Source organism: Thunnus maccoyii, chromosome 5 (genome assembly GCF_910596095.1).
Source record: "Thunnus maccoyii chromosome 5, fThuMac1.1, whole genome shotgun sequence".
NCBI lineage: Eukaryota > Metazoa > Chordata > Actinopteri > Scombriformes > Scombridae > Thunnus > Thunnus maccoyii.
The window spans coordinates 1,402,574-1,412,189 of record NC_056537.1 but is presented as its reverse complement, the minus strand read 5'-3'; positions in this window follow the sequence as shown (position 1 = coordinate 1,412,189).

Here is a 9,616-nt window from a genome sequence, read left to right as displayed (position 1 = left end):
CAGACGACTGTGTTGGTGTGGAAACATCAGGGAGGAGATCACCACACTGAGGTTAATCTGTGTGTGTGTTCAGAGCTGGAAACAGTCGCAGCACACAATCTTTAGAGCCGTTTCTAAACAAACTAACGTGACCAAACTCTTGATGATGAAGGAACATGTCACCCAGTGCAGCGCTGTGACTCACTGAACACACGGATAAGATATATCAGGCTTTGATACACACACAATACTTGTTAGTAGATCAGTTCATTGTTAAGCTTGTTATCCCTGTATTGTTACAGAAGAAGAAGAAGAAGAAGAACTTTATTTGTATTGCACCATTCAGACATGAAATGCAGCACAAAGTGCTTCACATGAAAGAAAATGTAAATGTACATAAGATGGAAAATAAAACTCACTTGATGACATCACTAAACAGTGTGTCTCACATCACATACTTCTGGTAGTACACTGTGTACTTACTGGTGTAGTGCGCATATTTCTACAGGGTAGTGTCGTCTCAAATCAAACACAGCCGTTGTGCACTTACCGGAAATGACAATCGCAAATTAGCATTAGCTAGCGTTAGCATTCGCATTATCGTTTGTGCTACTAAATCATTACAGACTGCTAAATTAAGCCAATAAACATCCTGATGGCTTATATCCTACAACAGTCTAGTGGTGCTTAGTGCTAAAAAACGCATGTATAACTTACATTTGTATAATGTGGCGATGTGGCCGCCATTTCTAGCTTGAAAAGTGGTCCCTCCCCTTCCACTACGTAGCCAAGATGGCGACCATTGAGAGCGAGAAGCGTCATAGTTCCACACAGACACAGACATAGACTATTTACCTCCTGCCTGTGGTGGTAATGTGAGAATTACAGTAATAAGTGTAAACTGTAGATAATGTGTTGACTGCCTCTGCTGCAGGAATCTGTTTTATCTGCTAGAAATAATAAACGACTCAGTGAACAAAATGTTTTGGATGATGAATTTAATAAACTGACTTTTCTCTGAGTTTGTACACCTGGTTTATGAGTCTCTGGGAAGCTGTTCTGATTGAGATATCATAACTTTCTAATTTCATAATAGATATAATTTTAAGATTTAAAAAAAATGTTTTTAAAAAGATATTTCTAGAGCCGCAGTAATTAGTCAATCAACAGAAAATTAATCAGCAACGATTTTATTTTGATAATCGTTTAAAATGTGAATATTTTCACATTTTAACACTGATCATAAAAAGATTATCAAAAGTCACCTGGTGATGACATTTTACTGACCACACAGGTAATCAGTTAATTGAGAAAACAGTCATTAGTTGCAGTTTCTGTATATTTAGCAGATGGATTTGTGCAGAGAGACACTGAGTGAGTTTCAGCTCAGCTCTCTGTGCTCTGCATAGCAATGACAGGAAACACAATGTAAATTTCAGATTGAATTTGGATGAAATGTGCTCAGCTCTGACCTGAGGCCAGTTTCATCCTCTGTCCTGCTCTTTTTTATGGGAACATTAAGCTGATTTCTGCTCTCCTGGCTGAACTGAACCAGTCGACAACGCTGTCCAGACGCCGTTTAAGTCCCTGTGTTGTTTTACAGCTGTAATATCTGCGGCAGACAGCTCTGTGAATTCTCTTTGCTTGTTTTTAAGATGCTTTATTGAAAAATCCATCACTCATCTTTACTGCAGGCAGAAGTGAAAGTGAATCGTTTAATGCACAGTTAAGTTTCTCTGCAAATATGAAGCTGAACTGAAAACAGAAAAGGTCAGAAGAATAAAAAAAGTTTCATTTTAAAAAGCTGTTTTGGACTTTGCTGGTTATTATATCTTCAATACATACAGTAAGAGTCTAAAGTTTGGACTCACGTTCACATTCAAGGGAAAAGGAAGATGTGTCCAAACATTAGACTGATACTGTTCATAGAAAATAATAGATACCTGTAATAGGGATGTGCAGAGAGCCCAGTATCTGTATTTGTATTTGTTGAGGCGGCAAAATTATTTGTATTTGTATTTGAATAAAAGTGGAAAGAGGCTTAAAAATCCTGTTTTTGTTTTTATTAAGCTTTTAATTTTAGAAAATTAAAGTGTTACAATAAGTGTTGATGAAGCGTGTGTCAGTAGTCCAGTTTTAACTCTGGGGAACACTCCCAACTCCAGGACTGATGTCTAAATCAGGAAATGTGCGTCATGTAGCAGGTGGATGTGACTCCCCTCGTTGAGACCTGCTGATAGACGTCACAGCGGAGCAGAGGAGAGACACTGAGATAGAGATGTAACCGACCTGCACGTTGGTGTTTGACATGGTTTATTTTCTTCCTGAAAACAAATAATTTTTGAAATATTTGTATGAAACAAATATTTGTAAAAAAAACCCCACTATTTGTGCTTTGCTGAATAACGTATTTGTATTCGGGCACCTCTAACCTGTAATATAAATGGACGTTTCTAGTCTTCTGACCACTCAAAGCATTTTACACTACATGTCATCATTCACACACACACATGATGTCGGGTTCAGTATCACGCAGACTGGAGGAGTCGGGGATCGAACCTCTGATCTGATGATTAGTGGACGACCTGCTTTACTTCCTGAACCACCGCCGCCCCTGCTGAGGTAGATGTTCTGACTGATCCGAAACTACATCCACACTGAAAACACAGTTATTGTGTCAAAACAACACGTTGGCAACAGCGTTTTCCAATGATTTTTTTTTTTCAGCGATATAGCTCTTTTTCCTGGAAAACTGGGATTTCTCGTCAAAAATGAAGTTTAATTATAAACACAGAATTGCAGATAATTTAAGAACGTCAGGAGCTCAAATGATCCCTTCATAATGACCTTACAATGGAAGTGATGGAGGACAAAGAGGAGATTTTGCTTTTATTTTGCTGTCGTTTAAGTGTGGAGAGAGATCTCTCTGAAAACAACATGAAAGATCTTTTTTATGTTTAGAAGTAAATGCTGTAAAGACAGTAAACCTCCGGCCTCGAGGGCGGCGTTGTCAGATTGATCCGATCTAGAGAACATTTTAAAAAGGATCAAAGGCCACATTAAGATGTGTTTTCAGACTGAGCCGACTCAGTGGTTTGAAACTTTAGGGAACTGATCACTGACTGCAGCTCACATGTGATCAGTTCATGTGATTCATTACAGCTTCTGTGGAGCAGCTGATGCTTCTCTCCCTTCACACCTGGTCTCAACTGCAGTTCAGAGCTGCAAATAACAATTATTTTATCACTGATTAATCTATTGATTGTATTCTGTTGTTTGGTCTATAAAACGTCAACAAAAAAAATGTGAAAAATGTTGATCAGTGTTTCCTAAAGTTCAAAGTTCACTAAAGAAACCAGAAAATAATCACATTTGAGAAGCTGGAATGAATAAAAAAGATTAATCGATTATCAAAACAGTTGGTGATTCATTTAATAGTTGGCAGCTGATCGATTAATCGACTGATCGTTTGCAGCTTTACTGCAGTTTGTAATTTTCTTGCTTCTTTGCAGCTTAAACCTGTAAATATTTGCTCTGCAGATCATTTCTGATGGTGACGCGTCGCTCTGCCTTCATGTTTAATCACTGATGCTGTTAGTATGATTTTATATGACCCTATGTATATTACTGATTTTGGATGTTGGACGTGTGACAGAAACATTCCCTAGTCTGCATGACACCTTAGGTAATATGGTATGGCCCTTCTGGGGGGCCTTTTAGATACAAATAATGGATCCATGGTCAAGTTTGGAACTGTTCCAGATGTGGGTATGTTGTGACACATAATATGTTGTGAGATAGCTGTCAATCACTTGATGGACGGCTCCCAACTGAGGTAGTGCCCCTGGAAAACATGTTATTCATATGATAAGATACAGATGTGTAACCCTATATAAGCTGTGCATCGACAGTGGTACATTGCCCAGACCATCTTTGTATATGGAATGGACGAGATGGCCATCGTCTAATAAACGTCTACAAAACAAGAACTTCGTCAGCTCTTCCTTCGAACGATATCATCACACATCCTTCCTTTCAGACGCTTTAGTCTTTACTGCTGCTGTCAGACACACACGCACACGCACACACACACACACACACACACACACACACACACAGTTACACAACTCTGACATAACGCAACTTTAACAGGAAATGACTGAAAATGATGTCGGTCATCTTTTTGCACCACTGAGCCTGAATCATCATCTCACTTATTTTATGAATGTAGTCGAGTGTCTAATTTTTTTTTTACTGCACATTGAAGAAATACTTCAAGACTAAATTACCAAGAAGTTATTTTTTATTTTGAAATGGAAATATATAGAAATGCTGCCTGCAAGTCAAAAGTCAGGGTTTTAACATGATATGAACACTTATTAACTTTCCTGATGACATGACATCAGCACATGATCCTAACATGCGTCCGCTCTGTAATCTCTGTTGCTGTGGTTACTCATGTTGATGTTTCAGACAGAAGCTGAACTGAGGAGCTGCATGAAGGACCAGTAGAAGATAAATAAGGAGGCTTCATCTACGTTCTCCTTCTTTACTCCAGAAGTCAAATCCATCCGTACATACTGGAGCTGAAACAGATCTGAAATATGAGAGTGGACGACGTGAACAACACATGGAAACACCATAGCAACCACCTTAGCAACCACCTTAGCGACCAAGGCTATGCAACAGACAAGCTGACGTCAGCAAGGTAGAAAAAAAACGATGCAAATGAAGCGTTCAGAGGCAGGTTGAAGCCCTGACTTTTGACTTGCAGGCAGCATTTCTACATAAGTTCACCTCATGTTTTTGAATGTGTGTTTAACATCCGACATCCAGCGGCTCCAGAATGAGTTTCGAAGTCGGGAGGACGTCCAGCTTCCTTTCAATCTCAGCCCAGCCTAACGTTTGTTTTTGTACAACTATAATATGGTAATAAACGTCCAGATCAAAATGGCAGCAGAAACCAATCAACCAACCAGTTAATATGTTTTTTTTAATAAAACTGAAAGAGAATCAGAATTCATTTATAATAAAACAGAGTTTGTACTTTCAATAACAGCTCAGCAGCAGAGTGAGGTTTAGTCCTCTGTAGGCTTGTTTTCTAAGTACTGACACTTTAACACTTAGTTCATGTCCAAGTCATCAGGTGTTAGAGTAGGCTTACCGTAATACCTGGTTTAGACGTTACTGTAATACCTGGTTTAGACGTTACCATAATACCTGGTTTAGACATTACCGTAATACCTGGTTTAGACGTTACTGTAATACCTGGTTTAGACATTACTGTAATACCTGGTTTAGACGTTACTGTAATACCTGGTTTAGACGTTACCGTAATACCTGGTTTAGACGTTACCGTAATACCTGGTTTAGACGTTACCGTAATACCTGGTTTAGACGTTACCCAAATACCTGGTTTAGACATTACTGTAATACCTGGTTTAGACGTTACCGTAATACCTGGTTTAGATGTTACCACTTTATTACCATAACACCTGAAAGTGCCAGCTAACATCAGAACAGGATATAAAAAAACAGAAAACCACACAAAGCTGAAAATGTCCCCTTTAAAGTCCACTTTTCCTCCAGGACTTCCATTCAGTTTATTAAGTTACTGGTGATGTTGATGATAAAAATATTCCACTCTGGGATTTAAATACGACCCGTAGTCTCAGTTCACGGAGCTCAGAGTGACGTTTCCTCCACAGATGTTTTTTCTCTTCTACAGTTCTTTGTGTTCTCCGGTCAGTTTGATGCTTCTCTCAGATAATTACTGACCTTAAAGTGAAAATAAAAAGGTTGAGTCCTCACAGTTCACACTTCTTCTTATACACACAGTGAGGACAAGATTTATTATTTTTCTCATGAATTTTCCATCAGATCAGGTTGTTTTACTTTATGCTTTTCTTAAGAAACGATGCACACAACATCAAAAGAAGCCGATACGGAACATGAAGACGACCTGTGACCTGTTAGCACCTTAAAGCCGATGTTAAAGAAGAATATTAGGAAATGAATGTTTGCGTGTGAGTGTCTCTCTCATTAGCAGCAGGTAGGATCTCTCTGCCAGCTCCGCTCTCTTTCTGCTCATCACCAATTAAATGAATGAATCTCTCTCTCTCTCTCTCTGCTACTGAGCTAATTTGGCTCCTGAAGGAACAAAATAAAACCCAGAAACTGAAGAACCTGAGAAACAAACAGACACGTTGACTCTTAGAGTTAAAAAAAGAAGAATCTCCATCGAAGGAATTTGGGAGGAGAAACTCTCCCGGTTGTAACGCCGGCTCTGTTGCTGGTTTTTTTTGTGTGAATTTGCATTTGTTTCATGCTGACTGAAGTGTTTCCTCTGCTTCCTTCACGCCTGCTGAAAATCACTGGAACACAGTCTGGAGGAGTTTTGATGGTGAAGCACACATGGAGCCTGATTACCATGAAATAAACACAAAGAGCCCCGGAGGCTTTTTAACGGGTTTATTCTTCTTCACTGTTCATGCATGTTTGGAAACATTTTTAACTTTTAAATACATTTTTTGCACAGAAGGAGGACTGTGGACTCCATCACTTCCATTGTAAGGTCATTATGAAGGGATCTTCTGATGGTCAGTATGAACAGGAGGAATGATTACAGCAAGAAAAACAGAGAAACTTCCCACAAGTGAAGTAAGAATAAGCGGAGAGGACTTGAACTCCAGACAGCTGCAGTGATATTTAGATCCAGCAGCCTCTGTGTCGGCTGGTACGTCAACAGTTTGTGGTCACAGGTATTTGTCAGGTGTTAATTTCAGATGCTGTCTGCGGTGACTGAACAGTCTTCATCTCCTGACACTTCATCCTGTCAAGTGGACAGTTTCCATTTCCTGCGCTGCTACAGAAGAAGCAGATGAGTCCTGACAGTGTTTGTGTTGATCTCTCACTCCAGACTCGTCTCATATGACACCTCCTCCCGCCGCCGCCGCTGACTGACGGCTCTGTGGAAAGCTAATCGATGGCAGGGGGGAAACATCAGCAATAATCACCCGCTGCCAGAGGCCCCAGAGAGCATGACCTGATGGAGAGAAATCCCCTCATCAAAGCAGGAGGGAGGGCAGCGGTGATGGAGTCTGTCTGACAGACGGAGCTCTGCTGAGAGCTTTGATAAGAGTCTGGAACGAAAACCTGGAGCCTCTGAAGCCGAACCATCAGTCAGCCGCACGGATTCATTCAGAGTGACGAGCAGGAGGTTTCAGAGCTGATACGCTGCTGTCAGACGTCTCCATCACAGACCTACAGTCTCATCAGACATCAGTCATCTCCAAACGCTGCAGACCGAGGAAGAACGTTGTCTGTTAAACAAACCAAAATGATTTTAATTAATGTTTTATAGCTTTTTTTTCATACGTCAGAATCAGGTTTATTACCAAAGTAGTAGCCTTGGTGGTGTATTACAGTCAAAAATATACACTAAATGAAATAATAAAAAATCATAAATAATATAAAACAAGAAAGAAAGAAGTGTGTGAAGTGTGAAGAGCTGCTACAGGTTTATATTTTAAATTGAAGAGGATGAAATTAAATATAAAAATATGAGGATTCTTGCTCGTGAATCCAGCTGCTTGACAAGATAAGACGATGATACGCTGATAGACGGATGGTTCAGTTTCCATGGACGACGTCTCAGATGGTTCCGTGTAACAAACATCTGGCTCGTCAAGTTAGAACGATATGAAAGTGAAGCTAAAACATCTGGATCGCCCCCTGGTGGCTGGCTGCAGTACAGCTCAGAAGTCCCACCCCCTCCATGAACCAAACTACCAAATATGGTTTCTGTTATTTTACGTCAGTGGGGGTCCTGGGCCTCGCTGGTGAGGTACTAATATACCAATATATTATAACTATATTTATATTACATATACACAACCCAGTCGCCAGAACAAAACGTTGGCATTGAATGTTTCTGCAAACCTCGGATACGTTGAATGTCGACGTTTCAATGTTGGCTGTTATCCGTTGAATCATGATGTTTGATGATATGAGGATGCTGTGGTTCAGGTCTGGTGAGGTTTAGGTGCAGAGACCACTTGGTTTGGGTTAAAATTTTGGGTTTCGAGGTGGTCTCGAACCGTGTTCTCTGCTGATTTCCAACTTGCTGCCAACAAACTTACTAGATTTGTCTCACAATAACTGAACAAAATCTCCCGAGAACAAACAAATAAATAAACAAATTGAAAGTGAATAAACAGAATTTGAAACCAAAAAAAAAACAAACAACAAGACCTCAAAGACAAAACTTACAAGAAACCTATAAAAGACCTTTAATTATAATATTCTGAACTTTTCATTTGTGTGGGCAGGTGTTACAGCGCCGCGTCCCCATTGGTCAGTTACTGTTGGAGGTTGGTTCCTGTGTTCACTGTGTTTCTGGACTTTTTGTGTTTTAAGGGTTTGTGGTTTTGTTTGTTGCAGATGGAGGTTGAACCAGATCATGTTTCATGTATATTCTTGGACGGGTTGATGTTTGCTGGTTTGTATTAAGAGGTTTTTTCCTCCCATGTTCCTGTGCTTGTTTTGCCCTTTTACACACCTGTCGTACCTGTGTCTCTCTCTCAGCCAATCAGCTTCTTGTCTGCTCCCTATTTCCTCGTTAATTCAGTTTGTATTTTAACTCCGGTTTTCTGTTCGTTATTCAGTTTAACTCTGCCTGAACTCGAGCCTTAATAAAGACTTTGTTTTTTTGTATTTGGGTTCATTTCTGCTTCTAGGAGGTCAGAGTCTTTTTCTCAGGTTGCTCTGGATGCTGAATATATTATAATATACTCAGCGAGCACTTTATTAGGAACGCCTGTGCAGTCTAATGCGATCCAATACAACAGCTCTGCCATAAGTTCTACTTTTATGAAGCTTATATATTTTCAGTTTTTTGATGACATTGTCAGAAAGGTGATGTTGTAGCAGGAGGAAGCAGATGCTCTTTATTCCAAAAACTACAGCTGATGAAACAGAACAAAAGGATCCAACAGAGACTGAACTGACAATCAGGGCTAAAATACAAACTGAGCTAATGAGCGAATGGGGATCAGGTGACTCGACAGTGGACCAGGCGAGGAGCTGATTGGCTGAGGAGACGCTTTGGAGCGGCGCTAACGAGGATCGATGCAAGACAGGTGTGGAGGGAAAACATAAAAAACCCAAAACCCCCATTAAACAATCATCTTCCCAATAAACTGACACACAGCAGAGCACAAGATGAAACAACCCAAATACACTTCAACCTCCCTCATCTGCAACAAACACAACCAAAAGTCCAGAAACAGGTGATAATTCTACTTAATGTTATTGTGTACTAGAGTCCATTATATTAAAATATAATAATTCCTAACATTTTGTTCCCTCCATTAACATAAACGAGGGGGCTGAAACATTAGAAACACTCCAGTTCACCACCAGCAGCCACTAAGAGCTCAATAATAAACAGGAAGTAGAATTATCACCTTTCTGACAAAGTCGACAAAAACTGAAAAAATGTAAAAGCTTCATAAAAGGCAGAGCTGCTGCGTTGGATCGCATCAGATTACACAGGTGTTCCTAATAAAGTGGATATGAATTTAAGAGACGTGATGCAATAATGTTAACTACATGTTTGCTGTTTGTTTTGGCTTTA